Genomic DNA, 24,703 nt, shown 5'->3' with positions numbered 1-24,703 from the left:
TGTGGGGAGGGAAGTGATCTCCACGTCTTACTCTCCTGCCATCTTGAAGCTCCTCCTGCCATTTTCTTAATTGTTTTTTGTGGGGTTTTTTTGGTAGGTCTTTTTTCTTCCCTTCCTCTTGTTCTCTTCTCTGTTGGTCTAATAACCATCTTTAGTGTTGTGTTTGGGTTGCTTTTTCTTTTTTATATATGTATCTATTGAGTTTTTTGGTTTTCATTTTCCATGAGGTTTTGATATATCGGTCTATATATATATACAAGCTTGATTTAAGTTGCTGGTCTCTTTGTTTCAAATGCAATTCCCATTTCCTGAATTTGTACTCTTCTCACTGTTGTTGGTTTTGACATCATATTTGTGTATGGTTGATTTCCTGCTTTTACTCCATGTTTGCCTTTACCAGTGAGCTTTCCCATTTGTGATTTTCTTGTTTCTAGTTGTGGTCTCTCTTTTTTCCCCCCATGCCTAGAGAAGTTCCTTTAGCCTTTGCTGTAGGGCTGGTTTGGTGGTGCTGATTCTCTTAGCTTTTGCTTGTCTGTAAAGCTTTTGATTTCTCCATTGAATCTGAATGAGAGCCTTGCTGGTTAGAGTATTCTTTGTTGTAGGTTCTTCCCTTTCATTACTTTAAATATATCGTGCTACTTCCTTCTGGCCTGCAGAGTTTCTGCTGAAAAATCAGCTGATTACCTTATGGGGATTCCTTTTTATGTTATTTGTTACTTTTCCCTTTTTGCTTTTAATATTTTTTCTTTGTATTTAATTTTTGTTAGTTTGAGTAATATGTGTCTTGGCATGTTCCTCCTTGGATTTATCCTGTATGGGACTCTCTGCACTTCCTGCACTTGGGTGACTATTTCCTTTCCCATGTTAGGGAAGTTTTTCACTATAATCTCTTCAAATATTTTCTCAGGCCCTTTCTTTTTCTCTTCTTTGGGACACCTATAATTCGAATGTTGTTGTGTTCAATGTTGTCCCAGAAGTCTCTGAGACTGTCCTCATTTCTTTTCATTCTTGTTTCTTTATTCTGTTCCATGGCAGTGATTTCCACCATTTTGTCTTCCAGCTCACTTATCTGTTCTTCTGCCTCAGTTATTCTGCTACTGATTCCTTCTAGAGTATTTTTCTTTTCAGTTATTGAATTGTTCATCTCTGTTTGTTTGTTCTTTAGTTCTTCTATGTCGTTGTTGAACATTTCTTGCATCTTCTCAATCCTTGTCTCCAGTCCTCTTCTGAGATCTTGGATCATCTTTATTATCATTAGTCTGAATTCTTTTTCAGGTAGGTTGCCTATTTCCTCTTCATTTAGTTGGTCTTGTAGATTTTTACCTTGCTACTTTCTCTGCAATAGATTTCTCTGTCATCTCATTTTATCTAACTTATTGTGTTTGTGGTCTCCTTTCCACAGGCTGCAGGATCATAGCTCCTCTTGCTTCTGGTGTCTGCACCCTGGTGGGTGAGGTGGATATTGAGTGGGGCCTCCCCTTTGCTCTGTGGTCGTCACTGCCCTGTCAGGGGTGTGATGTGCTTCCTAGTTGTTGAAGAAGGGGCCCCAAGATCTGTTTCTTCGCTGTGTTTCTGATCTGAGGTGTGAGGTAGGTGGGATTGGAGCACTCCCACTGGGAGAGAAGGCTCTGAGTATTCCTTCTCTGGGGCTGTTCATCTTTGAGTGTGCTTTGTTGTGTCTCCTTTCTCATGGTGTGTGGGCTCAAGGGTACACTGTTGTTGGCCCTGCTTTTGGTCCCACCTTAACTGTGGGTATGCCAACAAATGGCCCTGGTGACTCTCAGGTGTTGTTTTCACCAGTCCACTGGCACAGATCTACTGAGGTCAGGTCTCAGGACTGCAGTAGTCATGTACCTGGACCCACTGTGGGAGCTATGGAAGTAGCTCAGACTCTGGCCTGGCCCATCCCTGTGTGTGTTTGTCCACAAAGCCCACAGCTGCTAAAGCCAGACCCATCTCAGCTGCAGGAGCACTTGTCCATTTGGATGTTTAGCAGGCACTGAATTTAGGAAGCCATCAGCGGAGGTGTAACTCCACAGTTCACATAGCTGTGAGGAGAGATTTCAGCTCTTATTCCTTAGTTGCATGGCCCCTGGGGCTCAGCTGTGGTTTCAGCTCAACCTGTGCATGTGTTTCTCCCTCCACCGTCTGCTCCCAAGACTGCCCTGGAGCACACGTGCCCGCGCAGGCAGGCAGGGACAGAGGCATCAAAGGGCGTGGCCACCGGGGCTGTTGCGGCCTGAGGAGGCTCTAACGGGAGTGATGCTCAGGCCCACTGCGGCCTGCATAGCTGGAGGAGGCTTTGGCAGGGGCCGTGTGTGGGAGGAACATCTTTAGACATGTGAAAAATAAAATTGGCAAAGGCCAAACTGGAAAGAACTATTTTTACGGATAATAAAAAGCCAAAAATCAATCAGGTTTTTCACATTACATATTTTAAACTCCTGAAAAATCTGTTTTTCCAGAACAGTGTAATGTTTTTCACAAGCCAAACTGTTAGAAAGTTAGTGCCCTATCATTAAACTTGAGTATATAGTCTAATTTTATACGTTATTATTCTTTTTGTTGTGAACCACAGAAAACATATTTATCCATATTGACATTTATTATCTGAAAGGATTGTTGACTCACCTAATTGAAGAACCTAGAAGTAAATCTTGCTTCAGGCATTGAGACCTTTATATTTAAGCAGGAAAAAAATAAATCATGCTACAATTAATATAGATAGATACTTGAAAAGTTAGGTAAATAGATAGGTGATAGATAGACCCACAGATAGATAGAATTGCAAAACTATTCTAGGTATTTTTAAATAATTCAGACTAGAAAATTGTATTTGAAACATTGGATTGGAGGAAATAGAAAGAGAGATTTTATCAGGGATCTCTGCTTTTGTTTGTTTTTTTCTAAGCCTGAGGTTTTATGCTTCTCTGATGATACTACATAGAATTCCTTCCAGCTTCCATGTGGTTTCCAAGAGGACACACTGTTATAAATGCTTATGGATTCCAAGACATAGATAATAAAGATAATTCTTTAAATACTAAAAATATGCAGTCTGAGCAAGCTTTACAATGTATTTCAAGGGAAAACCACAGCTGTGAGGAACTCCACCTTGATGCTAAACATCTGATTATTTTGGATAATTTGAGCTTCCTTTCTGAAATATTGATAAACTCTAAACTTTATAATCAATTGAGATGTTCTTTTTCAAAATAATTACTTTTAATCATTTGGATTTCATGATCTCATAATTTTAAAAATGGTTTAGCATTCTTTAAATATCAAACATTAATTATTCTTTTTAGATAAATTTAAAGTTCTTATAATAATACTAGTAGGGAATAGTATTTACTTTTCAAGCAAACTAAATGTGACAACTAATCATTCAGGCTATTTGTCACCTGGTGCAAATATTGAAGAATAACTCCTACTTGTCTCTAGTGTGATTCAGTGATAAAGTAGTATCATCTACTTCCTAAAATGTCAAGTGGATTATTAATTAAAAACTAATTACACCACTTATGAATTCTATGTAGTTAACTTGTACTCAATAATTCTTGATACTAGGTTTAGTAGGCATTGCTTTTCTTGGCTATTGTTAATTTTATAGATATGTTCATCATAATATTTATAGAAAATGAATGTGTATAGGAATTAAAAATCCACAGATTTTTCCAGGCTCACATTATAAACTAGCTGAAATGAATTCCTTTCAACTTACTAATGAACTAGGCACATTTACAATTAGTTGAGTTTCAATTTATGAAGGTATGTATTCTTTTATATGACTTACTCCATTTGTATTGCTCTGAATTTTAGTGTCAGTTTTCCCCACAGTATCATTTTCATGGATTTATTTTTGAGTCACTTTATGTATCTTGGTGTAATCTCTTTTTCACATACATTAATACATTATCATTTGTTTAAAGGAACATATCTGTTTTGGTTTTGGGGAGAAAAAAAATACTCATCAGTCTGCCTCACACAGAAGTCATAATATTCATGTTCTGTATCAATTCTGGTGCCTATGAGGCTGTCCATAAGGTAGATTCAGGGGAGTCATCTTATTCCGTTGTTTCTGTGAATTCTCTTCCAAATTAGGAGAGACTTTGATACACTCCATACTGTGATATCATAAATTGTGGTCAACACCTGGCCTGTATATTCTCTTGGAATATTATGAGAGGTAGAACATGAGAATATAAATTTCTTCATGGGATATGATAACACTTTAGATTAATCCAGCTCCTACGTTTACAAAGCACTTAATCTTTACAATAATTCTGTGAAATAGACATTAAATTTTGACTGATTTATATAGAGTGAATCAATAATGGAAGGAGCATAGGTTTTTTTTTTTAATATTTAGAGTAGGGCTTGGATTCTAGATTTTACTTCTCAATATTTCAAAGTTTCTTGGAATTTTATTGTTTCAGTTTCTTTATCTTGAAAACAGGAATAATATCACCCAATGACAAGATTATCAACCAAATTTTATTGGAAGACATAATTATATGTACCATTTATCATGAGTTTATTAGCTGTCAGAGATAAGAAGTGATTTTTTTCAATTACCTCATTTGATTTTTGCAGCCACCATATGGGGTGAATTATAAAATAGCTTATATTTATGTTCTGCTTACCATGCTCTAGGCACAGTTCTAAGTGTCTCTCTATATTTTTCCATTTAATAATCACAAGATATTTCAAATGAGTCATATACCTCTGCTTTTATTGACATTTTACAGATGAGTCAACATTGGCATAAAGAACTTAAGAAACTAACCAGATCACATGGCTATTCAGTGTTGGAGCCAAATTTCAAACTTAGGAAGCCTGCCTCCAGACTCCGTACTCTTCACTATGTTTACCGCTCTCTAATAAATAAATCTCCCAGCAGAGCATAGTAAGCAATGTTAGTGGTGAATAAAAGTTGCTCTTCATTGTCCCTTCCCCTCCCCAGTTCACAAGTAAAGAAACTGAAAGAAAAAATTAAGCATCCTATCAGAGATCACGCTAGGAAATGTGAAGCTGGACTCAAACCAGTCCTACATTCAAGTTTAGTGTTTTGTTTTATTTTGTTGTATTCCTTTCCCTTCATCATAGCTGCCTTTTGCACATTCATGTGCAAACTGAAATAAACACTCAGGCTTTGGCAGACTAATGTCTTGATTATATACATAGTAGTTTTTGTGAAGATACTTTAGATTCAGAACATTTCCAAAACAAATTTCTTCTCCTGTTTCATATGCCCTGGACAGAAATCCTACAAAAATGCTAAAAACCCCCAATCCAGAAATTCTCAAGTCTAAATACACACACTCTTTAACAGTAATAGAATCCTTCTTGTGTATTTATGCACAATATTAAGGCAAGATATTTAAGAAGACTTAAAAGACATAAATTTAAAAAACAGTTATTTGAGTGATAGGTCTCTTCTTAAGTATTAAAGTACCTTCATATAGAGGCTGCATCAGAAATTTGTTCTCTAGTTTTATTTATTTTCTAAAAGAAAATCAATGAACACTCGGAGATTAGAGAAAAGTCACTTTACTGGAGAACAGTTGAATTGTCAAATCTACAACTTGTATTATGGTTAGCTTGATTAAGTTTATTTCTCTCAAACCGCAAAAGGAGCTTCTTGAAAGCAAGGTTCATGTCTTATTTGTCTTTGCATTCCTAGTGCTTTCCTCATGTAAACCCGTCCTTACCCGCCTTTCTCTCATTTCAGTCATTAGCTGCCCTGTCTGTGTTCTGAAATTTATGCCCTCTCACCACTACAAGGACCACACTCCATCAAAGACGCTCCCGCTCATGCACCTTCCTCTGGTTCTTCCCTAAATCTTTAAAAATACCATGCTCTGTTCATATTAAAAAGCAATAACAATAGCCAAGCCACAGAACTCCCTCAACACTAAGTCCTCCTTAGACAGAACACTATTTCTTTTCTTTCAAAGCCAACACTCTTGGAAAAATAACCCGTCCTTCTCATCACCACTTCTAACACATTTATTATCCAACACATAACAGTCTGACTTCACCCACAACCAGTCCAATAAAACTGATGTAATTATGATTACATGGTTATTTGTAACCTATTCTGCCTACATTAGATGGATGAAGACTATTCAATTCTTATTACTGATGTTTGAACCAGTCTATACATAACAGGCTTCTCTTTCATGCCTGAGTTCTGAAACTGTTGAGAAATAGGACATGGGTCAGTGAAAATGGAGATTAAAATGTCAGCATTATCACTTATAGTACCTAAGTTGAAGGACATGGATTCTGTGCACAGTCAAATAGGCTTTCTAACACCTCCATGAATCAAATGTATCCCAATCTGTAAGCCTCCCTCACAAAGGCAAGAACTTTTGCCATGGCAGGGAATAGAAGGTGAGGCATAGCTGCAGGCTTCTTTTTCCAAGTCACTTTTCTCTGGGGAAAGAACAGCCAGGAAAGTTACTTTAAGAGCAGTTTCTTTACATGGGATCATGAGACCTTTGTAACACTTTTCTTACTTGAGCTCTTTGTACAGTTCAGCCTAAAACAACATGGGTTTGAACTGCATAGGTCCAGTTATAAGAGGATTTTTTCAATAGTAAATACTATAGTACTATAGTCCATGGTTGGTTGAATCAACTGATGCAGATAAATTGAAGATGCAGAGGGCCAACCATAACTTATAATTTGATTTTCAACTGCATGGAGGATGGACGCCCCTAACCCCTGCATTGTTCAAGGGTCAACTGTACATATGACAGAATTATCATATGCTCACCATTAAACTTTTCTTCTCCCTTATCCTTGGAGACTATGAGTTTTTATATTGAACTCTTTAAATGAGTTGTTCTTTAAGGTTTCATTCCTCCTTTTCTTTTTACACACTGTATGCTGTCCTTGGGTCATTTTATCTACTCATTAGTTTATCTCCCACTCTTGTGCCCTTGATTCTAGAATAAGTATATCTAGCCCAGATCTCTTTTCAGGAATTAATATGCGTAAATTAAACCATCTATCAAAGTGCTCTTGGGAATATATGATAAACAATTCAAATTCAGTGTTCACACTTGAACTCATCATCTTTCCCCTGAAATTACTTCCACAGTTAACAGCACTGAAATTCGCATGTTGCCCATTTAAGAAATTCAGACATTGTCTTTTCCTACTTCTTCTTTCTTATCCTATAAATCTTATATTTCCAATGTGTCATGGATTTTTACCTTCTTTTTATATCTCTTCTCAGAACTGTAATTCAGGTCTTTATTTGCACTTTGGTAAGTATAATAGAATTCATATTTGTGTTTCAGGCCCATTTATTTTATTTCCCTCTAGTCAGTTTTCCAAATGATCTATAAACTTTTTCAAATGTGAATCTAGTTGTTTTTGTGTTCATGCTCAATGCACTAAGCCTCAAGTAATTTGGCCCAAAAGGACAAGGTTAATAAGTTGGTGAAAACAAGTTGGTTGACCAGCATAATTTTATTGAAACTAAAATTTGGTTAAAAATAACGGTCTTCATACCTTTCTTTTCCAAGTGTTGTTAGTAATATATCCAATCGTGTATTATGGGGCTGTTTTTAAGTTGCTTGTATGATTTAAGCAATTTTGTTTTTCTGAAAGCGTTTCCCAAATCAATTATTTTTGCTTGTCACTGTACATAATTTCAAAATTTCAAAGCAATATAAATATTCCAAATTAGTAAAAATTATTAGAGAACTTAAGTGCTTAATAATAGGGAATTAGTTTAATACAATTTTTGATTATAAAACAATATGCATTTGAAAAAGATCGGCATCAAATATATACAGAAAAATCTTAAAATAAAATAAGGTAATAACAGAGAAGTTGTCTTTTGGTTAGTAGGTAACTTTTTTGTCTTTTTGCTGGATTCTCTTATTTTTTAAAATTTTCTATGATGAATTTAATTTTAAATGAATTTAATCATAAATACAAATCATTCAAAATAATTTGAAGTAAAGAAAGGGGTCTGAAATTTTGGAGAGTTTTTAACCCATCTAAATAATTTTTAGCTACTAATTTTTGTCCTGCCTGGCAATGTTTTCATACTCTTAAAAATATTCAGAATGGAAATTTCCAATTACCAGTTTATTTTTTAAGCTCTTTTTTTTAAAATTAAAAAAAATATTTATTTATTTGGTTGTGCCAGGTGTTAGTTGCGGTGTGTGTGATCTTTAGTTGCAGCGTGCGGGATCCTTAGTTGCGGTGTGCAGTTTAGTTGCAGCATGTGGTTTAGTTTCAGCATGCGGGATCTAGTTCCTTGACCAGGGATTAAACCCAGGCCCCCTGCATTGGGAGCATGGAGTCTTCAACACCTGACCACCAGGGAAGTCCCTTTAAGCTTTTTTTTTGTATTACAGTGGCTACTTTGTAACCTGCCACAATCTATAGCCAGCTTCTTATTGTCAAATAATTGTTTCTCACATTTCTCCATAAAGAGTGCAGAGCAGGAATAATTGTTGGAGAATAAATTAAAAATATAAAGGGATTCCCACTAAGATCAGGAATAAGGCAGGAATGTCCTTTTTCACCACTCCTTTTCAACATCGTACTGGAAGTCCTAGCCAATGCAGTGAGATGAAGAAAGGAAATAATAGGTATTCAGATTGGGAAGGAAGAAATAAAACAGTTCTTGTTTACAAATGATATGATTGTCCATGTAGAAAATATGTACAGGACATGGATGAATTTTTGAAGCAGTGAACAAATGAATAAGTAGTATTTTGTTGAACCACTGAGTGACCAAGATTAATTTTGGGTGCATGTAGAAACATAGCTGTGGAGATTAAGCTTGGTTCCAAAGGACTCCTCCATATACTGTTGTTTTTATTTTTTAAATTTTTTCTCTGTATAAGTAAGTCCTTCCTCTGTAGCCCTTTCTCAGAGAAAACCTCCTCTCTGTTGAAAAGCTCTCTAATCTTCACTTCTTAAAACATATTTCAAAAAGCAGTGGCTGCACTGGAGCTCTATTGACATAGATGGGTAATAGGAGAGTTTAAACTTCTCAATGATTTACAGAACTAATTTTCCTTTTAACAATTAAAACACCTCCATATACTACTATTATTATTTCCAATCAAGCATTTGAATAAAGTAATCCTTAAATGAACAACAAATCAAAATGAAGTGAAAGCATAAAGTATTTAACTCTACAAAAGTTACACATAAACACAATATTAATATATAATTAATGACTGAAAAGTTGATTCTTTAGGTTCTAATCATGGTAGAGCTCAACCTTGAACCACTTACTAATTTCATCCCCTTTCTTGCTTTTCAAAAATATTAACTTTCCTGAGTTCTTATTGTCTCCTTAGCATGCATATCAGAGGCAGAAATAAATACTAACAGCTTGCAATCTCTCTCTCCAAATAAAACCATAATTGTCAAAAGGCATGAACAGTGTCACAGAAAGAACTTGGAACACCAAAAATACTCATCACTATTTAGGTTTGATTCATTAGGGAAAACAAAGAAGCTTTTCTATGTATTTTTTTCAGTGTTGTTCTGCAATGTTGCCAAAACTTTACCTTCTTTAGGGTAAATCAGAACTAACGATTTAAACCTTCATCTAGGAAACTAAATGAATGCTCCAATGTTATTCCTGTAATGGCTGATAGGTGAAGTGGCAGCTGTCACCAAAAAGATCTCTCTAATGTTTTAGCGTATTGTCTATTCAGCAGTTGAATACAAGACACAGCTTGAAGCTCATAATGGCTGCCAAAATTTCATTGCCTTGATATTGCCTTTGTCTTCAAAAAACACAGTTTTCCCCAGGCTTGGTCAGTAACAGAAACACAGTTTTTTCTTTTCCACTAGACAGAATCAGAGCTGCTCCCTGTGAAGTGGACATATTACCCTGCTCAGAGAGGAGTGCATTTCAGAAAGACATTTTTATCAAAGGGGAATTATGTTTTTTGATCAAATACATCTTCAAGGTCAAACATGTTACAGTTAAAAGAGATAGAGTAAAAGAAAATGACACATATATTGGATGCCAAAAATTCTCTTAGTAAAATTACCCTGTTTCTGAGTATTTGAAAATTTGGTGTTCTGTTGTTTAAATCAAACTGAGCATTTTTTACATGTGACAGCAGTCTCTCTATTTTTTTTCTTCTTAGATAAGATTGTACAATTTTTTTTTCATAGAGGAGAATTATATTGCCTATGAATACTTAATGCAAGCCAACATTCTATCTTCTAAAATATAATCATGACAATTTAACTTTCTCCTGAAAATTTTTGGCTCTGGTATGGGGGAAACTGGAGTGTGTCAGTCCTTTCATCATATATTCAGTAAAGGCAGCTCTTTGTTTTCTATCAAAAACTTTGCTTTTTGGATTAAATGCTCTGAAACTTTCTTCAGTGAAAATTTGATTTTGATTTCCCTAGGATCTTATACTTAGAGGAGACAAAAGCCTTTGGAAGGAAGAGTTGAGAAGGGGCTGGAGCAGTGATTGCGGTCCCATCCTTGAAAGTCATAGTGAGGATAATGTGGGTGGAGAGAGAACTAGATTGAATGAGGTTCCAGTGTCTACTTTAAAATGAAAATCTTTGGGCCTGTGTTGGGTTAAGTTATTTGGTGAGATCTTTCTGATTAAAGTTTCTTTTATTCATTTACCAGTGAAAATCATTCAATAAACTTTAATAGTTCACAGTTCTACTCAAAAGAAAGGTCTCTTTCTTTTAAAAGGTATAATATGTAGTATTATATCATATACTATATGATACATCATATCATATTATATCATATACTATAGTATCATATACTATAATATGTAGTATTATATCACTTGAAAATTCTTTAAATCTCTGTAAGGAGCAATCATTTATCTAGATCGGGGTCCTCAACCCCCGGGCCATGGGCTGGTACTGGTCCACGGCCTGTTAGGAACCAGGCTGCACAGCAGGAGGTGAGCGGCGGGAAGCTTCATCTGCCGCTCCCCATAGCTCCCCATCGCTGGCATTACCGCCTGAACCATCCCCCTTCCATACCTTCAAACGTGTTCCTGAGTCTTTCTTTGGACAGAATGTTCTCAGAGGGAGACTTCTAAATTGAATTTTGATCATATAACTCTCCTACTTGAAACCTTTAATATTTTCACACTATAACCAGGATAATGTCTAGGTTCCTTAACTTAGTTTTCCATAGACCAGCATGATTTGGCTTCCACCTGCCTCTCTAGACTTATCTTTCACAAGTGCCTAACACCTTGGCACTCTCTGCTTCAAAATACTGATCTTCTTTTAGTTTCTTGAAAACATTGTGCTGTTTCTTATCTCAGGGTCTTTGCCTGTGTTGTTCCCCTACTCAGCGTCTCCCTATACTCTTTCCCCTTCATCTGTCTAGCTATTGTCTCAGCTCAGTTTAATGGAATTTCTTCCAAGAAGTATTCCCTGATCCCATTTTAAAAATATAAATATATTACACGCCCCTGATATACATTCAGCATAAGATCTTGAATTCTCTTGTCATAGTATTTATGACACTTTATTGCAAGGGCTTGCTTAACTGTCTATGTCCCTCACTAGAGAGTAAGCTCAGTGAGGGTGGGGACAATGGCCGTTTTGCTTATTTTTTCTTGTCATCTATCATAATTTCCTGCATTACAGAAGGCTCTTACAATATTACTGAGTGAATAAAGAAACCTTCTCAATGGCAGTTTCTGATTTTACAATGATTATTTTAACACCCTATGAAAGAGAACCTAAAGTTCAGCATGAGAATCTCATGTCCTTTCTATAAAAATTGGATTTCCATGATGAGTCAAATCGTAATCCAAATCTAGAGACTGAACAGTAAACATATCAAGGAAATGAAGGTATCTTTAAAGACATCCAAGTTAGATAGCCTGCTGCATCTATTTGACCATGGGTTCACCCCAACAATGGGTGCTGAACAAGTCAGATTACTGGCTAATGTGCACTTTTTCCTCATTAGTATTTAGAGGGCCTAGGGAAAGTTTACTTCTTTGATTCCCTCTCTCATATACACTTTCTATCTCAATGATTGATAAATTCACCTTCTGGCTAACATATTTTCTTTAAATATTTTGAAGTTCTGGTTCTATTCTCAGAAGCAGCATGCTTCATACCCCCAGAGAGCTTGGAAAATGCTACTTTTTACACTTGAACTGACCAATGCATGTACAAAATAAATAATTGTTGAATAAATTAATTAAAAGAAATAGCCATTGTTGATAACAATGGACAATTTGTTTTAGATCAGTAGATCTAAAATTGTCTCAGATTCAAGATCACATGGGAGTTTTGTAAAAATATAGATGCTTAGTCTTCATTCTTTGAGATTTTTATTCACTAAATAATGAAATGATCAAGGAATTTATGGAATGGTCATTTTCACTTTTATCATTGCTCCATAAGATTCTTTTCATTAGATGGGCTAGGAAACAGCTATTTCCTTAGATGAAATATGGTAGCTTTCAATGTTTACAGTACCATGTATGTGTGTATATATTTATTCATATAAATGCATGTGAATAGATATGCTTATTCTCCTTATGTAGAATAGGCAAATTTTGCTGTGTCCCTGAAGGCTTCACTCTAATCTCATCTTTACTGGCAATACATTCTTATCAGACATTTCACAGAGTATTTAATTTACAACCCTACAAAATACACTGACATATTGCATTGATTTGAGGACTCTAAAAACTGGATTGTGCAAAATTTTCAACTTGAATGAAAACAGTTTTAATTTAACTTTACTTTAAGGTTTTAGGCCACAATTCCTATAACTTAATTTTTCCCTATAACCAGTACCTAGATATACTTATAAATCTGAAAGTTAGTAAAATTATGTCAAAAAATAAAATGTTATCTTAGTAAAAATACAAAGATACTGATGGCTCTCTGAAAGACTGGACCCTGAGAAATATTTGGGCTAGTACCTAATAAAGTAATTAAAGATAAAAAAATATTATCTTAGTAAAAATACAAATGACGACTAGGTGACTGAAGAGTTTTTCTATCAGGTACAAGCTATTATACCAATGTGCAGGGTTTTAAAAAAATATAGTTTATCCAATACATACTCATGTTTTCTCTATATATTAAGTGCTGTGTAAGAAATTGGAGATTACTGGAGTGAATAAGGCAGATATGGTACCCATCCTCATGGAACTAAGAGTCCAGCATGTAACACAGTTGTTAAGAGAATATCTGTTTATAATTATGATACATGCCGTGCAGGAAAAGATCAGAGTAACTATTCAGAAAAATTCCTATTAAAAAGTCATACAATATGTGATCTTTTGTGACTGTTTTTTCCCTTAGCATAATGTTTTCAAGGTTTATCTATATCTTAGCATGTATTAGTACTGCTTTCCTTTTTATCACTGAATAATATTCCATTGTATACATATGGCATACTTTGTTAATAGAATTTTTGCTGTATCCTTTGGTAGAACCATGCCCACTCTTGAATCTAAGGCATTTTGACCGAAAGAGCCTGGAGTTGCAGGGGAGAGAAATAAAAATTCTCTAAGTGGATTCACTGGGCATGAAGGCAAGAGGGTCACTTCTACTTTCACCCTGTGGTTCTTGAACTCATGTATTCTACCTATTAGACATAAAACACCATATAATTGTCATTGATTTACAGCATACACTGCATCTTGGGGGATGGTTCCCTATCCTCTCAGGGTCTTCTCTTCAGGGTTGCAACTCAAAAGGTTGTTTTCTCATTTCATAAGCTGACAGCTTCTAAGCAGTATGGTATATGAAACGACTCATGGATCCCATGGTTACGTGCCCACTGCTGAACCTCATTTTCTCTAAAGCAGATCATTGTCCCCAATTAAATATGATGGAGGATGCTATGTTGATGAATCAAACACTGAAAGCCTTGGGAAGGTGGTGCTGGCTGAGGCACTGTGGGAAGAATAAGCAAACAAGATGATTTGCTGTCCCTTGCAGGTTATATTGGTTCAATGTAATCAACCTGTCACCAAGTGGCTAGTTGTCCTTCTTAAGAGATGCTGAATTTTTGGTCTGTATCATTGAGAATTTTAGTCATTTGGTAATAGCAGTAACTAAATAGGCCTTGGTGAGTGAGAGCTTATGCTGTTATATCTATTCCTACCCCCAATTCCTGCCACCGCGGGCCTTTGTACAGTACTGAGGTAGATCAGGAAAGTATTTGGCTAATATCAACTACCCATTATTATGTCTACTTGGTTGTTTGAGAAACCTTCAATGGCTGATGCTTTCTAGAGGCTGTTAGTATATGATATAAGATCTTCACATTCTGTGCTCAGCATAGTGGATCTATTTATATGCCTATTCCCTAGGATTTTTTGTTCTCAATTTTCCAATTATTTTTTTTCCAGATCCCTGACCAACTAACCAAGGAATTTGGAACTTCCCATTAGTCTTTGTATAGTCTTGCTTCATGCCACTTTCCACACAAAGTGGATGACCAGGTGCATCTTCCAAAGCTATAGCATTTGGTAAGTTTTTTCCTCACTGTTGCTTTTCAGGTGCTGTAGTGTTGAAAACATTCTGTTGTACCCATATCTGAGTTGACTATTCTGTGAACAAAGTCAGCCTTTATTCTCCTCCATCAGTTGGTCATTAGGGATACTCCCCTTCCTGACATGTGTCCATAAGCATGAGTTGAAGATAAATGCAGGAAAAATAACGTCATGGCCTCTGGGTCATCTGCTCATGCATCTTACTTGTGCCTTCTGACTTTGTTTTTGTCTGATCCAAGATGTATCGTTCTACCTTATGATAAATTTTTGTTGGGCTGGCACAAGTTTATCACTTTGTGTAAATATAACAGAACCCAGATTGTAAAGAAAAGTTCCAGCTGCATGGTCTTTATTTGTCTTATAATCAGGCACCCCTTCTCTACCAAGATCCACTAGGAATCTAAGACCTACTATTTGCATGGCTATTCTCTGTTGGAAAGGACATGGTTATGCAGGTGACTTACAGTGAAGTACTCTTGGGATAAATTCCTGTAAAAGAATGAATAAAGCAAGATTGGGCAGAAAGAAGTTAAACTGTGGTGAAGTTACAAGAGTGACCTCAGTTAACCTCTCAGGGAAGTCTGAGGCTGAGATTTTCAGAGACATTCCAAATTAAAGCAAGGGTTTTGATCTTTGTACCTATACATCGACCGATTATTAGAAGCTGACTTCCCCTAAGGAAGAGCTTTATTCTTGGACAAAGCAGTCATGGAGAGTGACTCAGCTATGGAAATTGGGGAAAATGAGTTCCTGAATCCTGAGGGAGAGATTTGGGTGGTGTATCAAAACTTTCGCTAGATGTAGTGCTCCTAAATAGGTGAAGAATAAACATCACCATCTATATTTGGTATTTTTCTCTTCTTTCTATTGCCTTTTTAAAGTTTTGCATGCTGTTAGCCTATGTAAAGGTTTCAGTAGTTCCATCTTTCAAATATCCAAACTTTTGACAACACTTATTAAGAAATTGCTTCCAAGAGAAATTAGTGAGGGAGAATACAGGAAGCAGGAAAAGGAAGGTGAAGAAAACCAGTAAGACTGTGGTTCAGGCACAGTTCCACAGAGGGTTGTTTCTCCTTATCCTGGAGGATGACTCTGGTATGAATTACACTTCAGGTGATGGAATTACAATTTCAAAGTTCCATACCCTTCAGTCATTGGTTAACTGGATCATAAACTCCCTGGCTTCTAGCTCTGTACTATGAAGGCAGACAGTTCTAGCAACCTCTGTAGAGCACACTAAAGAAAATCAAAGATGTGGGCCACAAAAGGCAAAAGCACACCAGAAAAGAAGAGGGCATATTAAAAAAGTCAAAAGGAGATAGAAGGTAATCTGATTTGAACACCAGCAGTGTTAGTTACAGGGAGTAATGTGGGAACAACCACGTAAAAATAATAGTTTGTAGCCTAAACTACTTATTTTAACTTTAGTTTTTTCCTGTTTTTGTTTGTTTACTCTCTAACATTTGCAACTATTAGAATATTTAATTATTCCTATCATTTTCTACTGAGCAGAGTGATGCCTTCTTTTGCTTAGAGTGTTTTAGTATTACTTTTTTCCAAGCTGATGTAGAAAATTAATGCTATTTTGGTATTGATCAGATTTATTGATTTTGGAGATTGGTGAACAACTATGAGATATTTTAGGTGTCCAGATGTCAAATAAAGGCCTGAACTATTTGGAAAGGTTTCAGTTTTTAGTGTGGAATAAATAAGATGCCAAGGGCTTACAAAAGATGAGACCTTAGAGAACAGTCACTTCTAATTAAAGGAGAATGTTACATTCATAAGCTGATTCCTTCCACATAGCTTGCTAATTTCTCATCTGCTTCACTTAGGATGCCCCTTGTTATAGTACTTGGAGGGGAATGGAAGTTGGAATAAGACAGCAAAATGCCAAAATGAGAGAAAAGTTTCCGTGTGTGTGTGTGTGTGTGTGTGTGTTATATGTTTTAGTCAAAAGGTAGTTCTTGAGCCAGGAAGGAGAGTCCATAGCCTTGTTTCCATTTAGTAGCAAACATCAGGGCATAAACACAATATTCTGTGATTTTGCTAGTCAAATTAGATCCATCTTCTGTTTCTTATTGTAGAATCCTAAAGGTCCATGAAGCCTCAAAAGTATGGTAGGGTGCTGATACTTTTATCAGGATAACTAAAGCATTGCTTCTTTTTAAAGCCTTTTGACCAACCTGAAACCATATTCATAGTCATTTCTCAGAATCATTTTCCACTTTTTGCCTAGATCGTGCAATTGTCACTTAATGAATTAAGTAATAAATCACAATATACAACCTATTCATTCACTGAACATGTACATATTCATTCAATGCATGAGTATGTTGTGTTTCTTTCTAAAGATTTTCTGAAAGGCATTCATTAACCTACAGCTCTCCCTATTAAAATCTTCAATAGCTTTTCATTGCTTTCAGGAAAAATGACAACCTTCTTCCATGACATAAACAGCTTCTTCACCACCTAGGCTTTGTCTCTTTCACCAATTTCCTTTTGTACGTTTCCCTATATGGCCCAAACTTCAGCTATACCAAGCAAATTTTCACAATTTTCTAGATGGGTCATATTTTCTTCTATATGTATTTATATTATGTATACACATAAGTATAATATATAAATATAAAAATATACAGTATACATTATGTATATATACACAAAATATATATATATATATTTTTTACTTTTCATTTTTCACAGTTCATCATTGTACTGACCCCTGTTTTTCAGAACTTATCTCATGTCCAAAATATTTTCTAAGTTTTCTCTAACTTGTTCCCTTCTAGGATGAGTTAAGAGTTCTCTCCCATTCTTCCACATGTAATGTCAACATTGCATATATTCCACTTTATTGCATGTGTTGGTTTACTTGTGTCTCTCCTGTCATAATTCATCAAAAGCATTTTACTGATTATTTAAAATTTTCCAGTCCAAGTGCTTGGGGTATGAAGATGAATGAAATAATGCCTGTTCTCTAGTAGCTCCAAAAGTAATACTATTATATTACAAAATAAATATTATGAGTGAGATATGAAAAAGAACCAAAAGAACATATATGACTAATTATTTGGGACAAAGGAACAGTTTGGAAAGGTGAGAGAGGAAGGATGACAGTCAAGCTAGATGTGGAATAATGAATAGGACTTTTCTAGACTGAGTTCAGGATGAAGGTGAAAAGAGTATTCCATACAAAGAAAATGGAATAATCAAAGGAAAGTATGAAATATTACAGTATTTCTAGAAGAACTAATAATTGGAGTATATGATGAGGTTAAACTGTGTGCAATGAACAAGGTTTCTTTTTGTTTAACTTCTTCCCCTTTCTTTTATAACATTAATAAATTTATTGTTTTAAAATAGTACATCATTTCTCATAAAATTATTATGTAATTAGGGAAAGCACACAAAAATGGAATGTATTAAAACAGCCACTATGCCACCATTCAAAAATAACATTGTTTACATTTAGTGAACATAATTTGAGTCTTCTAAATCTGTAGGTATGGTTTGTGTGGTGTATGCAGAGAGAGAGAGAGAGAGAGAAAGAGAGGGAGACTTTTATAAGAATGGGATCATAATATTTAAGATATTTAAAATATAAAAACATTAAATTTCTTTTATCTATAGAAAAGAAATCTGTTTTCTGTTTAAACAATTGCTTTTTAAAACTCTGATATGCATTAATTTCTACAGTGTCTCTTTGAGATTAAGTAAAAAATGATCAACCTTGTGAAGGGGATATATACAATACTTATTTTGAAAAGTAATTTCAGTTAATGACAGTATAGATCAACTCGCTACTACAAACTATTAAGCAATTAGCAATATCACTTTTCCTACCTCTTCCACACCACCCAGCACTCATTTTCTTTTTTTAATTTTGCTTCTGTTATGTTTGTTTTGTCAGAGTTATTTCACTAAGATTCTATTCTAAAGTAATTGTCTCAGTTGCTGTTTTTTAAATTTTTCACAGGATTTTAAAATCACTGTTCCATTATCTCTGGGCATTTTGGCCTCTATTGCTGTAGAGGAGTCTGCTGCCAGCCAGATACATTCCCCCTACTCCGTAGACAGCTTATGTTTTAGAACTGAATGATTTAAAATGTTTCTCTTTATTTTAAAATATATAACATAAATATGAGTTTGATTTTGATCATTTTATATCATTGCTTGGAGTATATCATGCTGTACAACAGCAAAACCTTCTCTTCTCCTGACTGTACTTTTCAAATTTTATTATACAAGGTAAAAGACTTTCCTTTGTTCAGTGCTTCAGGTGACTTATTTATCAAAACAAACGACAGAAAAAACTCCAAAAAAACAAAAATTAAAAAACAAAAAACCTCTATGTTTTCCAACTTATTGGCTGTTAGGTAAGAGTCTGTGATCATAGTTCACAATGTCATCAATATCTAAAAAGACCACCAATTTGGATAACAAAAGACTGTTTTTCTTTTTTTCCTGTCACATCTCTAGCATCTAGAACAGAGTAAGAATTTAATAAATATTTGTTGAATAGTTAAAAAAAAAAAAGGTAAATAAATAATTTACCTTTGCAACAAAAAGAATAAAATACCTAGGAATAAACCTACCTAAGGAGACAAAAGACCTGTATGCAGAAAACTATAAGACACTGATGAAAGAAATTAAAGATGATACCAACAGATGGAGAGATATACCATGTTCTTGGATTGGAAGAATCAATATTGTGAAAATGACTATACTACCCAAAGCAATTTACAGATGCCATGCAATCCCTATCAAATTACCAATGGCGTTTTTTACAGAGCTAGAACAAAAATTCTTAAAATTTGTATGGAGACACAAAAGACCTCGAATAGCCAAAGCACTCTTGAGGGAAAAAAGTGGAGCTGGAGGAATCAGGCTCCCTGACTTCAGACTATACTACAAAGCTACAGTAATCAAGACAATATGGTACTGGCACAAAAACAGAAATATAGATCAATGGAACAGGATAGAAAGCCCAGAGATAAACCCACTCACCTATGGTCAACTAATCTATGACAAAGGAGGCAAGGATATACAGTGGAGAAAACACAGTCTCTTCAATAAGTGGTGCTGGGAAAACTGGACAGCTACATGTAAAAGAATGAAATTTGAACATTCCCTAACACCATACACAAAAATAAACTCAAAATGGATTAGAGACCTAAATGTAAGACTGTACACTATAAAACTCTTAGAGAAAAACATAGGAAGAACACTCTTTGACATAAATCACAGCGAGATCTTTTTTGATCCACCTCCTAGAGTAATGGAAATAAAACCAAAAATAAACAAATGGGACCTAATGAGACTTCAAAGCTTTTGCACAGCAAAGGAAACCATAAACAACACGAAAAGGCAACCTTCAGAATGGGAGAAAATATTTGCAAATGAATCATCGGACAAAGGATTAATCTCCAAAATATATAAACAGCTCATACAGCTCAATATTAAAAAAACAAACAACCCAATCCAAAAATGGGCAGAAGACCTAAATAGACATTTCTCCAAAGAAGACATACAGATGGCCAAGAAGCACATGAAAAGCTGCTCAACATCACTAATTATTAGAGAAATGCAAATCAAAACTACAATGAGGTACCACCTCACACCAGTTAGAATGGGCATCATCAGAAAATCTACAAACAACAAATGCTGGAGAGAGTGTGGAGAAAAGGGAACCCTCTTGCACTGTTGGAATGTAAATTGATACAGCCACTATGGAGAACAGTATGGATATTCCTTAAAAAACTAAAAATAGAATTACCAAATGATCCAGCAATCCCACTACTGGGCATATACCCTGAGAAAACCATAATTCAAAAATAGTCATGTACGACAATGTTCATTGCAGCTCTATGTACAATAGCCAGGTCATGGAAGCAACCTAAATGCCCATCGACAGATGAATGGATAAAGAAGTTGTGGCACATATATACAATGGAATATTACTCAGCCATAAAAAGGAATGAAATTGGGTCATTTGTAGAGATGTGGATGCATCTAGAGACTGTCATACAGAGTGAAGTAAGTCAGAAAGAGAAAAACAAATATCATATATTAACACATATATGTGTAACCTAGAAAATGGTACAGATGAACCAGTTTGCAGAGCAGAAACTGAGACACAGAAGTAGAGAAAAAAACGTATGGACACCACAGGGGGGGGAAAGCAGTGGGGGCGGGGGGTGGGGGTGGTGGTGTGCTGAATTGGGCAATTGGGATTGACATGTATACACTGATGTGTATAAAATGGATGACTAATAAGAAAAATAAATAAATAAACATTAAAAAATAATTTAATAAATATTTGTTGAGTAGTTAAAAAAAATAAATGAACAAGTTGAGATTAGTTTATGTGGTAACAAATTGTCTATTGTAAAATATTTTGTTGTGAAAATTTCACAGTAATATTATTTGCTCCATTTTGAATCTTCCAGATTTTATATTTCTGTGATTTCAATACTATTTTGAGGAGTTGTTGAAATAGTTTTTTTCCCTACACTTTCACCTTAAATGTGTATATAAGTCTACAAAACTTTGTTTAATCATTCTCAAATAATCTTTTTCCTCCATTCAAAAGGGTATTTTAAAAATCACAAGATTTTTGTCTAAGTTTTGACATGTAAAGAGCTTAGAGGACATCACTTCTATCCTTACAAAAAGAAAAAGCTGGACATACTAGAAATCAGTCTCTCTTCTTGGATTCATGAAAGAACTTATGTCAGGGAAAATCATCACTGCAAAAATCTGGAAAGGCTACAAGATACAGCATCTGAGATCTGCTTACCCGCAAGAGAAGTCACTAGAGCCATAACCTAAAAGGAGCAAGAGAAAAAAAATCAAAAAGAAGAATGTTAAGAATTATGGCATGCCCGTTGTCAAAAATCATGCAGAGCACTAGAGAATGAAATGAAATATTTAAAGAAGAAGCCACCAAATTAGAATTGTACATCCAATAAAGTTACTGTTTAAAAGTAAAGGAGGGACTTCCCTGGTGGCACAGTGGTTAAGAATCCACTTGCCAATGCAGGGGACACGGGTTCGAGCCCTGGTCTGGGAAGATCCCACATGCCGCAGAGCAACTAAGCCCATGTACCACAACTGCTAAACCTGTGCTCTAGAGCCCGTGTGCCACCGCTACTGAGCCCGCGTGCTGCAGCTGCTGAGGCCTGTGCGCCTAGAGCCCATGCTCCACAAGATAAGCCACCGCAATGAGAAGCCCGCACACCGCAATGAAGAGCGGTCCCCGCTCACCGCAGCTAGAGAGAGCCCGTGCGCAGCAACAAAGACCCAACACAGCCAAGAATAAATAAATAAATATATTTATATTAAAAAAAAAAAGTAAAGGAGAAATAGACTTTCTCAGAAAAACAAAAACTGGATAAATTTGATGACTTGTCATGCAAGAAATGTTCAATGAATTTCTTTAAGCAGAAGAAAAATAAGTGAAAAACTTAGATCTACATAAAGATAGGAAGATTATAGGAAAAGGAATAAATGAAGGTAAAATAATATCTTTTATTTTTCTTGTTCTTAGTTGAACTAAAAGATAACTGTATCTTTAAATCAATATTAACAATATATCAAGTGACTATAATTTATGGATAATTGTAATGAGTGACAGCGATACCATAGGGACAGGAGGGAGGAACTGAGGGTGATCCGTTCTAAGATACTTTCAGTACACATTAAGTGGTAGAGTGTTATTTCAAGGTGAACTTAGATGATCTAAAAACATATATTGTAAACTCTAGGGAAATCATTGGAAAAATGGTTGATTCTGGGATAGGAGCAGGAAATATATAAGATGTACCTTCAGCATCTTGCAGTGCCAGAAAGTAAGCAAGTGCTGAAAATAAAAAAAATTAAAAATAGACACACAATAATGGGAGTATGTAAAAGGGACACAGGAGCCAACTGAAAGAATGCCCAGGGACCATAAATGGAACACTTTGAGCAACAATGTAAATAAAATAGTATTGGATTAAAACAAAGTATAAAATAAATAAAATAAATATCCACGAGTTCATTCTGATAGAAAGAAATGATTAAATAAATTTAAAAATGGGAAGAGTAGACAAATCTCTTGAATCCCCAAATTCCAAATAATTTATGTAGATACCACCTCCTCTTTAAGAAGGTAGAACATAACTCTCCAGCTCTTATCTGTAGTATGCATATAGGGCCTTCTTTTAAAGACAACTGTGTGGAAAGGGGAAGAGAATAACTTCATGGTGGAGAAGGCTGACAAACACTAAATACCACCTTAGCCAGGTGATCAAGGTCAGCATCAGTAGTGATAAATCATATGGACTGCATGAATCCTTAATATGATGTGATGAGAATGGCACATAATCTCAGTCTAATCATGAGAAAAACATCTGACAAACACCATTTGAGGGACATTTTACCTAATGCCTGAACAGTATTTCTTAAAACTGTCAAAATCAAGAACAAAGTTGGGAAAAGTGTCACAATCAAAAAAAAAAAAAATCGTTCTGAAGAACCTAGGGACAGGACAGGAATAAAAATGCAGACGTAGAGAATAGACTTGAGGACATGGAGAGGGGGAAGGGTAAGCTGAGATGAAGTGAGAGAGTGGCATGGACATATATACACTACCAAATGTAAAATAGATAGCTAGTGGGAAGTAGCCACATAGCACAGGGAGATCAGCTTGGTGCTTTGTGACCACCTAGAGGGGTGGGATAGGGAGGGTGGGAGTGAGATGCAAGAGGGAGGAGATATGGGGATATATGTATATGTATAGCTGATTCACTTTGTTATAAAGCAGAAACTAACACACCATTGTAAAGCAATTATACTCCAATAAAGTGTTAAAAAAAAAAAAAGAGGAAACTAAGATGATGTGATGACTAAATGTAATGTGGCATCCTGTATGGGATCTTGGAATAGAAAGAAAAAGTACATTACATTAAAAACTCTGAAAGTCTGACTAAAGTATGGATTTAAGTTAATAATGTGTAAAAATTAGCTCATTAATTGGAGAACTATGCCATACTAATGTACGGTGTTAGCAATATGGGAAATTGGGTTTGGGATGTATGGGAACTCTATTACATTCATTTTTTTCTCTAAATATAAAATTATTATAAAATTAAAGGTTTTTTTTTTTTAAGTATTTATTTATTTATTTATGGCTGTGTTGGGTCTTCGTTTCTGTGCGAGGGCTTTCTGTAGTTGTGGCAAGCGGAGGCCACTCTTCATCGCGGTGCACAGGCTTCTCACTATCGCGGCCTCTCTTGTTGCGGAGCACAGGCTCCAGACACGCAGGCTCAGTAATTGTGGCTCACGGGCCCAGCTGCTCCGTGGCACGTGGGATCTTCCCAGACCAGGGCTCGAACCCGTGTCCCCTGCATTGGTAGGCAAATTCTCAACCACTGCGCCACCAGGGAAACCCTAAAGGTTTATTTTTAAAGGTCACTATTTCTTCTCTTACTTACCACTTGCCCAATTGTAAGGAACCAGATATTAGTGGTTGCCCTAAATATGAATCATAAAAGGCTATTCTTATTAAAAGAGTGAACTCCTGCTCCAGGAAGCCATGAGTTTGACTAAAGTTTCAGAATTTAGACTTCCTTGCCCATTAAACCAAAGAAGAGAATCTTAAGCACTATTATTTTTAAAAAGCACTAAGCAGAGTAAATATTAGTTTTAGTAGATTTTCCCTTTCCCTTGTATTTCTCAAATAATCCGTAACTGTACTGTCCATACCAGTCACAAACTTTGGATTCTCTTTATGCAATTGTATGAAATAAAAATACAGTACCTTTCCTTATAAGTTGTAATCTAGATCTCCAGGATTCTTCTGGTATTTTATTTCTAAAATTAGATGGTTCTCAAATTCTAAAATTGTGAAGAAATTTGACTAGGTAGTCGAAAACATGGGTGGATAAAGGACAATGCTTTTTTTCTGGTTGTTGCCGTTGTTATTGTTTGATTTGTAAGATATCCTTATTGATATTCACTTTCCTAATGAATTTGAAATTTTTGCTTTCAAATTCTTCTTGGGTAGGAGTTTCTTGTATTTACTGTGTTGCTTCCTTTTTTTCTCCTTAAGCTCACATACAGGTGAATACCTTTTATCTCTTTTAAACTTCGTATTATACGAATGTAATACATGTGGCAGAATGGGAACGTGAAATTGA

The sequence above is a fragment of the Balaenoptera physalus genome, assembly GCF_965194825.1.
Source record: "Balaenoptera physalus genome assembly, chromosome: 4".
Lineage (NCBI taxonomy): Eukaryota > Metazoa > Chordata > Mammalia > Artiodactyla > Balaenopteridae > Balaenoptera > Balaenoptera physalus.
This window is presented reverse-complemented; position numbering follows the sequence as displayed.